Below are 15,135 nucleotides of genomic sequence, written 5' to 3'. Positions count from 1 at the left end.
CCAGCTCATTTTATGGAAGAGGAGGCAAAGTTAAGTGACTTGCTTGGGATCACACAGTTAATGAGGTCAGATTTGAACTCATGAACATGAGTCTTCCTGACTCCAGGTCCAGTACTTTAACCATTGTATTGCCTAGCTAAATTCAAATCCTGAATTCAGGAATTTACTAGAGACCTCTGGGCAAACCACTGGTAAAATGAAGGATTTGATAGCTTCCAGGTTTCTTTCTAACCTTTAATCTCTGATCCTATCACAGTCTTTGAAAATTCCAATCTGCTCATCTTGAAAAAGCTCAAGTAGAGATGAAGTTGGCAGTTTTCTGTTCCTAACAGAACTTCCAAGATGCAAAAAGAGCAAAGAAAATAAATGGAGCATCCAGGAAGGATGATACATAGAAAGAGGTAAGGAGAGTGTTAACATTTCCCACCTTTCCTTGTAGAAATGGAGTATGATGGTTGGAAATAATAATGTTGCAAAAGCAAAAGGCATCAGTAGAAGGAAGGAAACAAACCTTTATTTAGTGCCTATATGTGTTAAATGCTTCACAAATTTTATTTCATTTGATATTCATAGCAGCTCTGGGAAATAGGACTGACTGATTCCCATTTTACAGTTGAGGAAACTAAGGCATGCAGGAGTTAAGTGACAAGTCCAGAGTTACAGAATTATTAAGGGTCTGAGGCAAGATTAGAACTCTGTCTAGACTGTAGGTCTAGTGTTCTATCCAAGGTATCATTAGCTGTAACTAATTGGAAAAAAAAATTTCTATGTGAATGAGACCCAGTTTTTAGCTCCAGTTGGAGAGGCCAGAAGGAGACCTAAAGGGTAGGGATCTACCCACTGGAGGGGAGGTTTTCCCAGCATTCTTTAAGAACTTGAAATTTTGCCTCTATTTTAAGTTTTTTGGGGTTTTTTTTAGGTTTTTTTCAAGGCAAATGGGGTTAAGTGGCTTGCCCAGGGCCACACAGCAAGGTAATTATTAAGTGTCTGAGACTGGATTTGAACTCAGGTACTCCTGACTCCAAGGCCGGTGCTTTATCCACTATGCCACCTAGCTGCCCCAATTTAAGTTTGATCAATGTATTTAAAAGTCTCCTGGAAAAGTTGGGAAATGCTGGATAAACTCTTCAGTCATCAAGTACATCCTTTCCGTCCAATCTTTCAAATAACCTCTGCTAGTAGGCAGGACCAAAAACCTAATTGCATCTTTTTTTTTTTAATTAAGAGCAGAAAGAAATATGCTATAAATCTTTAGTTGCTTCCTTGGCTAACATCCAAGAGATAGGTAGGTCAACCAACAATCTGTTAATAACATATTGGCAATCACATTATGTATTAATAGACAGAGGGAGAATGTCCACAACCTTGCAAATTAGAACCAGTTTCTGACCCTCCCTGGATATGAGGTGAGGTCAGGTCACAAGGGCTTCTTAGAAAGGGAAACATGATCCTTAAAGATGAGAGGTTGTTATCACAACAAAGATGAGCAGAGCAGATGAGCTATGAGAGCAGGGAAATAGCAGATGTTACCAATAACTCCAGCAAGGATGCCAGCCTTGATGCCATTCTGAGGCTACAGGGGAAACAGTTCATTAAGGCAGAGAGACTAGATTATTGGTTTTCTGTAAACTGGCTTTTCTACTCTGACTATGAAGATAAAATGGGTAGCTAGGACCTGGTATAATGGATAGAGTGCCAAGCCTAGAGTCAGGAAGACTCTTCCTGAGTTCAATCTGGCCTCAGATACTAGCTTTGTGACCTTGGGACAGTCATTTAAATCTGATTGCCTCAGTTTCCTAATTGTAAAATGAACTGGAAAAGGACATGGTAAAGCTCTCTAGTATCTTTGCCCAGAAAACCCCAAGTAGGATCATGAAGAGTTGAATATGATTGAAATGACTGAACAACAACATGGAGATGAGTGTATTAACAGGGAACAAGGTGAGTCATCTTAATGGAAAAACAGTTTGCTCTGGGGAACTCCAATATCCACATCACTTTTCCAGTGAATTTGTATTTATATTTTTCTCTGTTCTGTTTATCGCTGAGAAAAAGCTTGAGTATCAAGTCATACTGGGAATTGCCTATAAGTCTAAAGGCTAGATGGCATCAAGATCAAAGAGTATTCTATGTCCCAAAGGTAATGATAGACTTTTTGGAATCACTGTATCAGAGAACATGGAACTCTAAAAGCCAGGGAACCATGCCTGTAAGGGAATAATAATATTAAAAATGTTTGTCCTTTATTTTTGAAGATCACAATTTCAGGAAGATGATACCATGACAAACATATGAATTGGATTTGAGTGAGGGGGTGCTGTGCTAAGTCACCAGTCTCACTTTTTACTCCAGAGCCATCTGGGTCCAGTGGCCAGATATGAATCAGGGCAACTGGAGATGACACTGAATGCGAGGCCATTAGGGTTAAGTGACTTGTCCAAGGTCACACAAGTAATTAGTCAAGTGTCTGAGGTTGGCTTTGAACTTCTTTCCTATTGACTCCAAAGCCAGGACTAGCTTAATTGCCCAAAATTGCTCAAGGGAATAGCACAATATTGATAAATTATATATATATATATATAATATGCATATTATATATATATATATGTATATGAAAGGGCTTAATGGATACATGGTATCCCTAAATGTAAGCTACAATAGTTAATTATGTATTTCTCCATATAAGATACACCTTTTTTGAAAAGTTTGGGGTCTAAAAACTGGGAGTCTCTTATACATTGGTTGTAGATTTTTTTACATACATTTCTCATTTTTTTCATGCTTGTTGTCTTTGAATTCATTGTTTCTCATTTATTACCAGTATATTAGGTCACATTTTGCCACATTCTGCCCAGAAATGGCTCAGAAAAGATTTTCTTACAGTGCTGAATGTCAGTTTGATCTTCTTCCAACTGAGAAAAATAATCCAAGACTGGCTACAGGAAGAAAAAACCCTACTGAAAATGTCACAGCAGAAGGCCATGAGAGGCAAGTCAGTCACATAGGATGATTCAGAGAGGGAATGGAAGATATGAATTGTAGAGGAAAGGGCAATTGGAATTTCTGTGTTCACAAATTTGGTTCAGCAAGAGGCAGGAAGAATTGCTGATGAAAAAGAAGTGACCGATTTCAAAGGAGGACACAACTGGTGCTTTAGGTTCATGAATCCCAAGAGACTAAGCATGTATTCATGCACCAGACTTGCTCCCCAAAATGCCTAAAAGCTATGAACAGAATGTCTTTGAATTTAATGATGAATAAAACTTGAGTTCAATAACTTTTTATAATACATTTTTTTTTTCAAATTTCAGGCCCCCAAATTAAGGTGCATTGCATACACGAGGAAATATGGTAGTTTTCTTAAGTCAGGCTGCAGGGTTAGTTCTGAGATTTTCCCCCTAGAGGGCAATGTGGCCTAAGAAATGATTTAACTCTCGGTTCCATGGGCCCCCTCCTGGGTTTACTCACCTTAAAACCTAGAATGGGAAAATGATAGAGCTGGAAAAGACCTTAGATATTTATTCTGTGTCACAGGCAGAATGCAAACCTAGCTCTGTCAGACTTTAACCCTCTATCCCCATCCAATATACCTTGATGCCTCAAAAAAAGAATGAAAGAATGTGTAAAACTATTTTTATATACAAATAAAATGGGAAGGCAGTATGATGACTGGCACATAGTAGGTGTTATATAAATACTGGCCATTATCATTATTCTGTTGTGCCTTTGTATTTGGAGTCAGATGGGCAAGGTTAAAATTCTGGCACCTGTACCTATTAGGAGGAATTGAATGTAAGGATGGGCGCCCTTCTCTGGGCCCTAGTTTCCTTATCTAGGAGAGAAGGTAGGACTAGCTGCCTTCTAAGATTAAGGGTATTTAGTCTGGAAGTGAAAAATTCAGGGGACAATTGTCACCTCCTAATATTTAGAATGTGGAAGTATAACTAGACTTATTCTGTTTGACCATAGAGGGTTGAATTCAGGAACAGTGCATAGAAGTTGCAAAGGGACAAAGTTAAGTTCAATGTTAAGAGAACTCCCTAAGAAATATTGTGGTGCAAAAGTAGAATGGGTAGTTGGGGGAGTGACAGACAGACCTTATTAGATATCATCAAGCAGTGGAAGGATGGTTCCTTGTCGGGGATGTAATGTTGGGGATTCCTTTCAGGGTATAGGATGGACTACTTGGTCACTGAAATCCCTTTAATTAAAGGTATAGAAATCAGGGTATACACTTAAAAAGTATATGGTGGTGCAGTGGATAGAGCACTGGCTCTGGAGTCAGGAGTACCTGAGTTCAAATCCAGCCTCAGATACTTAATAATGACCTAGTTGTGTGGCCTTGGGCAAGCCACTTAACCCCATTACCTTGCAAAAATCTAAAAAACAAAACAAACAAACAAACAAAAAAGAAAATGCTGTTGTACAAGTGAATGTTAAAAAAAGAGTAAAGAATGTAAATTTGTGATTTATACATTGGGGGGCTGCACGGGTGCCTTAGAGAGAACCCTGATTATGAATGGCATTCTAACAACTTGTTCATGGAATTCAACATAAAATTAGGTATGGGTTCTGCCAAACCAGTGCAAAGTGGTTGAATCTCACCACTGCTCTAGCCTCTACGGTGTCACCTAGCTGCCCTGTCTTATTCTTCTGCTACACCTATTAGGTAAGCAGAAGCAGAAGCACACGGCCATGCAGCATCTTGTTTGGTAATTTGTTTCGTTGCTTGTGCTGACTCTCAGACCTTTGACTGCATCCTCTGGGAAAGATTATTAATTTTATTTTTTAATTGATTTTTATTGATATCTTTTGTTCTTAAATTACCTACATTCTCTCTCTATCTCTCCTCTTCCCTACTACCAGAGAGGCATGGTGTATAACAAAGAATATTTTTTAAAAGAAAGAGAAAAGAAGAAAAATTCAGCCTAATAAATTAAATATAATATTGAAAATAACTGACATACTTTATATAATGTTCTATATATCAGGAAGATGAATGGGAGGACATGACTGGGTTGAGACCTGCATTGTTGGTGGGAGTTCCTACATCTGACACCAGGGATTCAGCAAAGTATTGACATCTCTATTTCATAGATTGCTACAATCCAAGAATTTATTGCTCACTACCCAGACTGCTATTGGTGAGCCTCCTCTTTCTTAGCTCGGTGAAAAAGAGGCAGCTAGGTAGTACAGTGGATAGAAGACTTACCTTGTAGTTTGGAACACCTGAATTTAAATCTGACTTTAGACACTTAGTTTCTGTGTGACTCTGGATAAGTCACTTCACTCCCTCTGAGTATCACTTTCCTCATCTGTAAAATGGTTGCAATAATAATCCTTACATCCCAGGGTTGTTATGAGGATCAGACAAATGAGTTAAGATATATAAAATGCTTTGCAAACCTTAAAATATTATATAAATGTTAGTTGCTATCCTCATTATAGACCGATTCTTGGACAGCAGTCCAACCTTGAATAATGGTCTAACAATGCTTGATACCTCTCCAACTTGGAAGGATATGCCAAATGTTGAACTCTGCTGGCAGCACCTTCAAGAGTCCATTTTGAGTTGAGGGGGCAAAGCATTGGTGTAGAACTTTCTGGAAACATAATTATAGCTCATATTTCTATATTGCTTTTATAATCACATTAAAAATTCACATTTGTGTAATTTGTTAAGGTTTACCAAAAAAAGCTCTTTATTAGATCTCATATGGGTGGTGAGGAATGGAGGAGGACCTATATTTTCCCTTCCTTGACTTGAGTCAAGACTTATAGCATAAGCCTCATTTCAAAGTAAATAAGAGGCTCCACCTAATGTGTAAATTTTGATTTTCTTTTTTTTTTGGTTTTTGTTCTTATAGGTAATGGGTTAAGTGACTTGCTCAATGCCACACTGTTAAGTAACAAGTGTCTGAGGCTAGATTTGAACACAGACTCCTGACTCCAGGGTCTGTGCTTTATCCACTGCGTCACCTAGATGCCTTATTTTTATTTTCTTTAGCACAGTTCTTATACAAAGACAACCAAAAAACAAATAGACTGTCTGGTTTCAGATCCCCGAGGTTTGGACAGACTAGATTGGAAAGTGTCTGTCCTTTCACCTAATACAGAACAAAGCTGCCACTCAAGTGGCCAGTCAGTGACTGACCAGTTGTGAGCCCAGAATAATCCCAACTGTTGTTTATTTTTAAAGTACTCCTGAGAAATGGCAGGATCAGTCCTCTGCCCTGTACCATTCTACACCCCCAACCCCAACCCCACCATCACCATTACCACTTATTTTATAGAGACTCCTCTTCTTTATGAGCCAACTGATGCTTTTTCTTGCCTTGCCTTATAACTAGGGACAAAATAGAGCCATTTTACCTATACATATTCTACAGGGAAAGTAGTGGATTTTCTTAGGTAGTGAAGTATTTATTGCTCATATTTTCATCTGGAGGAAACTGAGCCTCAGAGAAGTTAAATTAATTGAATTACTTAGAGTTGAACAACTAGTGGGAGGAGTGTTGGATGAAATGGACTTTGTGGAACTAGCCCCTTGAAAAAGTTGCTCTTTGGGTAAATACATCAGTAAAGGGAAAATACTAATAAAGTCCACCCTCCTCTGGCTGAGTAGGATGAAATGGGAGAGGTAGCATTCTGCTTTTCATTGTCAATGGAACATTGCTAAAATGGAAGCGGTTTTCATTTCCAAAGTATGTGGCATTTTACAGAGTGTTTTCTATATGCTTTCAACCAGTTGTATAACATAGTGAATGGAGAATTGGACTGGAAGTCAGGAAGACCTGAGTTCAGCTTGTATTTCTGACAGATAGAGCTGTGTGACCCTGGGCAAGTCAATTGACCTTTTAGTGTTCTAGGAAAAACTGCACGTCAATTAGTTACAGAAGTTTTGCCTTACATAATGAAGTAAGTTTTTACATTGGATAATTCTTTGTTATTTGTTTTAAACAGTCCTGTAACTTCATCAGTTGAGGTAAAACCTCTGACATTTATAGCCTCAGAGTTGCTTGGGACTTTGAAAAGCTAAATAACCTTCCTAGGGTCATACAGGCAATAGATATTTGGAGGTAGGATTTGAACCCAGGTCTTCTTGACTTTGAGACCAAATCTCTCTTTTACCTTGTTGAAGTCACCAGTCCAACAGAAAATAAAAATATTCACATCATAAAATTTTGCCAGATGTAATAATTCCCATTTCTGTAGTGTTTTAATACTTACAATGCACTTTCCAAACAACAGCATTATGAGGTAAATGGTACAAATATTATTGTGCCCATCTTATAGATAGATAAGGTAACTGAGGCTGAGAAAGGAGAAAAGACTTCTCAGGAGTCATCCAGCTGGTAAGTACAGAAATGACAATTCAAACTCACAGTTTCTTCCTCCAAGTCTGGGGCTCTTTGCCACATTGCCTCAATTACAATAAGGATAATATAATGGGGAGAAATAGATTCTCCCCCACCCCCAGTTTAATCAAGGAAGGATTGTTTCTTTTATATAAGAATTCTCCTGAGGTTTTCCTCATTTTCTTCATAGCTCAGAGTCCATCTCTAATAAATGGATCTTTTATTCTTTGTTGTTGTTGTTCAGAAGTTTTTTAGTCGTGTTTGACTTCATTATCCCATTTGGGGTTTTCTTGGCACAGATAGTGGAGTGTTCTGCCAATAGAGCCAAACAGAGTTAAATGACTTACCCATTGTCACACAGCTAGTAAGTACCTGATGCCAAATTTGAACTGAGGAAGATGAGCTTTCCTGATTCTAAGCCCTTCTAACTTCCCTGAATTGAAGCCTTTCTCCTTTAAACCCACCAAATCCTGAAGATGGCCTCCTCATCTTCTTAAAAAGAAGCCAGAGGTTTTCCCAATACATCCCTGGCCCTAATACAGGATGAACTCTTGAGGTGAATGAGGGCCAGATAGGATCATGGGGAGCTCATACTCCAAACTCTATTGGAAATCTGGTTAAATGAACAGACTTGAAAAAGTCTTGGGAATTTTTAGTGTCCTAAAAGCTTAACATGAATCAATAGCACATCACAGAATGCAAAAAGATGACATTCTAAGGTGGCACTAAAAGAAACACTCTTCCCAGCAGGGATGTAAGAGTTCTTGCTGTCCTCCGGTGGAGCTGGCAGTCACCTTTGGAGGTTGGTGTTCTGTTCTGAGCGTCACAGCATAGAAAGGCCAGTGACAGATGGGAGCATGCTGAAAGGTTGGGGAGAGGACCAAACTCAGCCTGGGACTGGATCTGTGATTTCACTGGGACTCACCTGGTGAAGAATTTCCCCAGAGGAAAGTACATTGGCACCTTTTCTGCAACTTACAGTCTTAGAGACTTGTTACGACTGGGACAGGTTAAGTATCTTATTTAGGGTTCCAGAGTCTGTGTGTGAAGCCAGGTTTTCTGGGATTCAAAAAGTCTGCTCTTTATCTACTTTGTCACACTGCACCCTATCTCTGACTGTGTGTTTGTGTGTGTGTGTGTGTGTGTGTGTGTGTATTTATCTCTTCCCTCTCTCCTCCCCTCATCTCTCCACCTCCATTCTGTTTCTCCCCTCCTCTCCCCTCCCCTCCCCTCCTCTCCTCTCCTTCCCCCTCCCTTCTTCTCTCTGTTTTTCTGTCTCCCTGCTTCTATCTCTGTCTGTCTGTTTCTTCCTCTCCAGAGTCATGCCATCTGAGAATCAGAAAAAGGAAGACTTAACCTGGAGTGGGGACATCTCAACCAATCCCAGGCTTAAAGCGTTACACAGGGCTCTAATCTGCCCCATTGGAGAGCAGAAATGGGAGCACTAAGTAGAAGTAGCAGAAAGGCAGGTTTGCCTTGGATATGGGAGAATCTCAAAGAAGTATAAATTGTCACTGAGAGGGGCCGCCTGCGAGGCAGTAGGGTATGACAGAAGGGGAACCAGCTTTGGAGTCAGCAGCTTTGGATTCAAATCCCAGCTCCATGACTCAGTGCTTTGTGTAAACTTGGACAAATCCCTTTCCCTTTGAGTCTTAAAAGTTAGAGAGATCAGACCTAATGTTCTCTGAGTTCCCTTCAAAATCTAGATTCTATGATCCCATAACTACCTTTGGAAGGTCCTGAATTCCTCATCCTCAGAGGTCAGTAAGTGGAGACTGAATACCCACTTGTCATGGAAGCTGCAGAAATGGGTCCCTGTCCAGATCCAGGCTGTTCTAGATGGCTGCTGAGGTCCCTTACAGTTCTGAGTTTAAAAATTGCTAGCATTTTAAGGTTTTCAAAGTTTTTACATTCCGAACAACCCTGGAAAATAGGTGTTATTATTAGCCTCATTGTGTAGATAGGGAACCAGGCCGATGAAGGTTAAGCAATTTATCCAGGGACACACCTCATAAATTTATGAATCCAGCAATCTAGTCAGTGCCCTACCTAGCTGCCCATAAATAGACTTTTATCAATAACTATTATTCCTTGCTTGAGATTTTCATTTAACAATAATAATTATAACTAATATAATAACATTTCCCCATGTATAAAATGCACCTTAATTTTGGGACCCGAAATTTGAAAAATGTATTATATAAAGTTATTGAATTCAAGTTTATTTCCTCATGAAATTCAAGGACCTTCTGCTTTTAGCTTTCAGGCATCTTTTGGGCAAGTCTGGTGCAACGACACATGCTTAGTCCATTCCATTTCAGGAATCTGAAGCACCAATTGTATCCTCCTTTGAAATCAGTCACTTCTTTTTCATTCTTGCCTTCTGCTGAACCATTTTTGTAGACACAGGAATTCCAATTGCCCTTTGCTCTTCATCCATTTCTTTAGTTCGCTCCCAAAATCAGCCCATTTGGCTGACTTGCCTTTCATGACCTTTCTCTGCCTTGGTGTTTTCAGTAGGGTTTCTTCTTCCCATAGCCAGTTTCAGATCATTTTCTCAGTTGTAGGAGGATCAAACTGACATTCAACAGCACAATTTCCATTCACTTTCGCAAACTGGATCACTTTGAACATGAATTCAGCACTGTAGGAACATCTTTTCTGAGCCATTTCTGGGCAGAAGGTGGCAAAACATGACCTAATATACCGGTAACAAATGTCAAACAATGAATGCCAAGACAAGTGTGAAAAGGTGGGAAATGCATGTAAAAAAAATCTACAACCACTGTATAAGAGGCTCCCAGGTTTTAGACCCCAATATTTTGAAAAAGAATGTGTCTTATACATGGGGAAATATGGTACTTTACAAACACTAACATTTGAAATTTATAATAACCCTGGGAGGTGAGTGTTATTATTTGAAGATGAGGAAATGGAGGCAGGCAGAGGTTTAGTGACTTTCCCAAGGTCACATAGCTAGTAAGTATCTAAGGTTAGATATGAATTCAGAATTTCCTTACTTAAGGACCCTATCCATTGCACCACCAATCTACCAACTGGGGCAGCTACGGAGAACAGTGGATAGAATACTGGCCCTAGAGTCAGGAGGACCTGATTTCAAATTTGACCTCAGATACTTAATATGTGACCCTAGACAAGTCCCTTAACCCTGATTGCTTTCCAATCTAGGGCCATCTCCAGTTATCCTGATTCATACCTGCCCACTGAACTCTGATGGCTCTGGAGGGGAGAGTGAGGCTGAAGACTTAGCACTCAAATTTACCTTTCTTGATGCCATGATCTTCAGAAATGAAGGACAAACAACAAGCTACCTACTGAACTCATCATCTGTAAGTAACTCATCCCTGATTGTTCTAGCCTCCACGGAGCTCTCATGTCTGAGGTGCCATTGCATTTTTTAATACCTTACCACAAGCCTATTATATCAATGCTTAATGAACATTTATTGAATTGAATCCAGTGTCCCTCCACTCATAGAATTTGCAGTCTATCAGAAGAGACATAGACACAGCTAGCAATGATGTCCAATAACACCCATGAATGGATCAGTGGCTGTTGCGTGGGTGGCCGGCCACATCTGCTATATCTAGCTCCTTTTGACCAAGGCTAAAAATACCTTCTGTTTCTTATACTAATCTTCAGGATAGCACTGGTGTTTTACAGAACTCCAAGGGGCTAATGCTTCTCCTAAACATCTTCCAGTCTTGCTGGACAAAACACACCTTTAGAAAGTCATTGCCTTGGAATAAAACACTGCTCTCTTTGGATTCCTCTTTTAAAATGTAAATTCCCTCAATCCAAGGGTTCTTAACTTTCTTTGAGTCATTTTTTTTTTGGTAGTCTGGTAAAAACCTAAGGACTATTTCTGAGATATGCATAAAATGAAATATGTAAGATTACAAAGGAAAGCAATTATATTGAAATGATTATCAGAATATTAAAAAAAAAAAAACAAATTCAAGGACATCTAGTTAAAAATCCCTGCTAGAGGTCATTTCCACCTCAGTGTGAGTTAGTGCATAAACCTTCCTCCCTCTCTTTTGCTATTTGATAAAATAGTACTGAGGATATGGGATTTTCAATTAGGGGAAGGGAGAGTATGGATCATTTTGGTAAACAAGTCAATGCTCAGGAAAGGCAATATTGGGCACAGAAGTGGTATTTAGGGAAATACCAGGAGGAAGGAATGGGGTGGGGGAGGTGAGTAGGAAGGGAAGGAAGGGTGGACATTAAAGGAAATTTTCCTCAGCTTCCCAATTTGGCTGAGGGCCAGCCATGAGCATGGGCTAAAGAAGGAACTGAAGAGAAAGAAGAGTGGTGAAGGGGAAGAGACACAGGTCACAGGGAAAGAAAGGCACTGAACCAGAGGGGGCACGCCTAAAAATACTGAGTGTGGGGAGCTTTTGGTGAGAGTTTTTTCCCCTTAATATATGCATGAATTTTTGACTTGCCACTGGACTTTAATAACTCTGGAAGAGAGAATGAGGCTGATGTCTTTGTGCAACTCTGCCTCACTTAAATCCAATTCTGTGCAAGTCAAGCTGTCACCTGTGATGTCATCAGTCCTCTTGAAAATGAAGGATGAACTTATGTAAAATGTTGGGGGTGCAAATAAAAAAGGAAGACAATCTCTCCTCTTAAAGAGCTCACTTTTCTTTTGGTTTCTTTTTTTTTCCCAAGCCAATAGGTTTAAGTGACTTGCTCAAGATCACACAGCTAGGTAATTATTAAATGTCTAAGGTCAAATTCAAACTCAGGTCCTCCTGACTCCATGACTGGTACTCTATTCACTGCACTGCTTAGCTGTCCCCAGAGTTTACATTTTAATAGGAAGAGATGACACATGTCAGATATTTGGAATGGAATGGCTCCTAGGGTAACAAGGTAATGTGACTTTCTCGGGGTCTTTTTTTTTTTTTGACACCAGAGTGCCATTTTATCACCAAAAGAAATGATGAGCTTATAAAATTTTGATTCCTTTTTTCATTCTACAAAATAGATTCAATGATGATTATGTGCAGGACCCTATAGTAGATGAAGAAGAAAGCTGCTGTTAGATTTATTTACTTAAAAGTGAAATAACTCCTATCTTAAGTTTAACATGAATCACAAATATTGGGAGCTTATACTTCCCTCTCAGGGTGTTTTCTATTAATAAGACTCTATTAGTTTCAGATGTTGCTAATGACTTTGGTATGGAGAACTTTTCCCCCTGACTTGAGCAGCTGTGACTGCCAAGGAGGATAGATCTGGAGCACTTGGAGAGGCAGCTGGCAGGCCATATGTGACATCTGGAAATGGCACTGCTGCACTTGAGACTCCTGGGTCTCTTCCCTGTGCATTCTCTTGGTTGACAGTTGTGGGTGGTAGCATTTTAGGAGAAAGGGCCATGGTAGAAAAAGTATTAAATGCCAAATTTCTAGAAGTTTTTATTTGATCCTAGAGATAATAAGAACTCTTGAAGTTTTTGAGTAGATTGGTAATGTACTCAGACTTGTGTTTTGAGAAAATCATTTTGGCAACTTGGTGGAGGATAGATTGGAATAAAAAGAGGCTTGAGCTAGGGAGACCAGTTAGGAGGTTACTAAAACAGTCTGTGTGAGAAGGCAGGCAGTGAGGTGGCATCATGTACATAGAGTACCAGACCTGAAGTGAGGTAGCCTAATTTTCCTGAGTTCAAATCTGATCTTAGACTCTTACTAGTTGCATGACCCTGAGTAAGACACTTAACTCTGCCTCAGTTTTCTCATTAGTAAAACTGGTTAGAGAAGGAAACGAAATGATAAACCAACCCAGTATCTTTACCATGAAAATGGGTCACAGGGTGGCTAGGTGGTGCAGTGGATAGATCACCAGACCTGGAGTCAGGAGTACCTGAGTTCAAATCTGACCTCAGACACTTAATAATTACCTAGCTGTGTGCCCTTGGGCAAGCCACTTAACCCCGTTTTCCTTGTAAAAAACAAAAAAAAGAAAAAGAAAGAAGATGGGTCACAAAGAATCAGACATGACTGAAAAATGCCTGAATAATAACAATCACATATAAAAAATAAACTAGGGTGGAGATAAAGGGAGATAAGGAAATCAGATGAGATAGATTTGAGGAGATTAAAAAATGAAAAATTTGGCAACCATTTAGACATTTAGGGTAAGTCAAAGTGAGGAGTAAAAGATGACATCTTTTACAGATGTAGAATTGGTTGGTCTCTGAGGTTCCATCCAGTTCTAAATCTATTATCCTATGTGGTTGTTGTTAGTCGTGTCCAACTCTTCATCATCTCATTTAGAGTTTTTCTGGCAGAGATATTGGACTATTGCCATTTCCTTCTCCAGATCATTTTATAGATGAGAAAACTGAGGCAAACAGAATTAAGTGACTTTCCCAGGATCACATTGCTAGTAAATGTCTGAGACAAGATTTGTACTGAGGAAAATGAGTCTTCCTGACTCTAGGTCATACACTCTGACCAATTATCCTATGACCTGGATTCAAATCCCAGCTCTGCCGTATACTGCCTGCATGACTTTGGGCATATAGCTTTACCTTTTTGGGTCTTAGTTTCCAAACTGTAAAATGAGGAGCCCTTTCAGTTTGAAATCCTATGCTCTCTATAGAGACAATGAGTTCATTATGGGGCCACAAAGCAATAGAGAAACTCTTTTTTTTAAGGTTTTTGCAAGGCAAATGGAGTTAAGTGGCTTGCCCAAGGCCACACAGCTAGGTAATTATTAAGTGTCTGAGGTCAAATTTGAACCCAGGTACTCCTGACTTCCGGGCTGGTGCTCTATCTACTGCGCCACCTAGCCGCCCCCAAAAGAAAATCATAAAGCTTAACACTTTCTTAAGTTGCAGTTGGAGAGGTATAGTGTCACAGACCCATAAATAATCAGAGCTGCAAAGAACCTCAGAGGTCACTCAGCCCAAGCCCTACCTGAACAAGAATCTGCCCTTCAACATATGATGACCAAGAGAAGGAACCAGAGATGGTTAGCCTGGACTAGTAAAAACACGTCTGCATTCAAATGTATGAAAGATCATTATTGCCTGGAAGAAGGATTAGGATCACTCTCCTTGGTTCTGAAAGGCAGAATTAAGAGCACTGAGTGGAAGTTACAGAGAGAGAGAATAAGGAACAACTTTCTGATAATCCAGGTCATCCCAACATGAAACAGTCTGCCTCAGGAGCTATTGAGTTTCTCATCTCTGGATATCTTCAGGTAGAACTGGATGATCATTTATCTGTGAGGTAAGTGGTAAAGGGGATTCTTGTTTGGGTACAGGTCAGAATAGGTGGTTGCTGAAGCTCTTTGGGCTTTGAGATCCTGTGACTGCAGAATTCTCATCACTGTCACCATAACAAAGACTATTGTCCTCATTCTCATGGAAGCCTCATTCAAGAGGTTGAGTTGCCATCATCCTAGGACAAATCAGAGTAATAGCTCTAACCTCACACCAGGCACCCCTTGCATTGCTGGTGGATGAGCAGTCATTCAAAGAGTCAGGGAACAGGAGATAGCTACGCCTTCAGGTACCAAAATGTACCTGAGATACTTAAGAAGACAATCAGCCTATAATATTGTTCCATCACCTACACCAAGGTGAAGTGTGTGACAGTGCCTCTTTACTAATGTATTTTTAAATGGCCTCTGATGACATAATTTTCTCTTCAGGCTGGCACTGAGCATTCATTGATGTCACCTCTACAGGGATTTTGGAGAATGTAGAAGAGAGGAAGGAATAAGGAGACATAGTGTG

This window comes from Macrotis lagotis, chromosome 1, assembly GCF_037893015.1.
Source record: "Macrotis lagotis isolate mMagLag1 chromosome 1, bilby.v1.9.chrom.fasta, whole genome shotgun sequence".
In the NCBI taxonomy this organism is placed as follows: domain Eukaryota; kingdom Metazoa; phylum Chordata; class Mammalia; order Peramelemorphia; family Peramelidae; genus Macrotis; species Macrotis lagotis.
Note: the sequence above shows the minus strand (reverse complement) of the source record.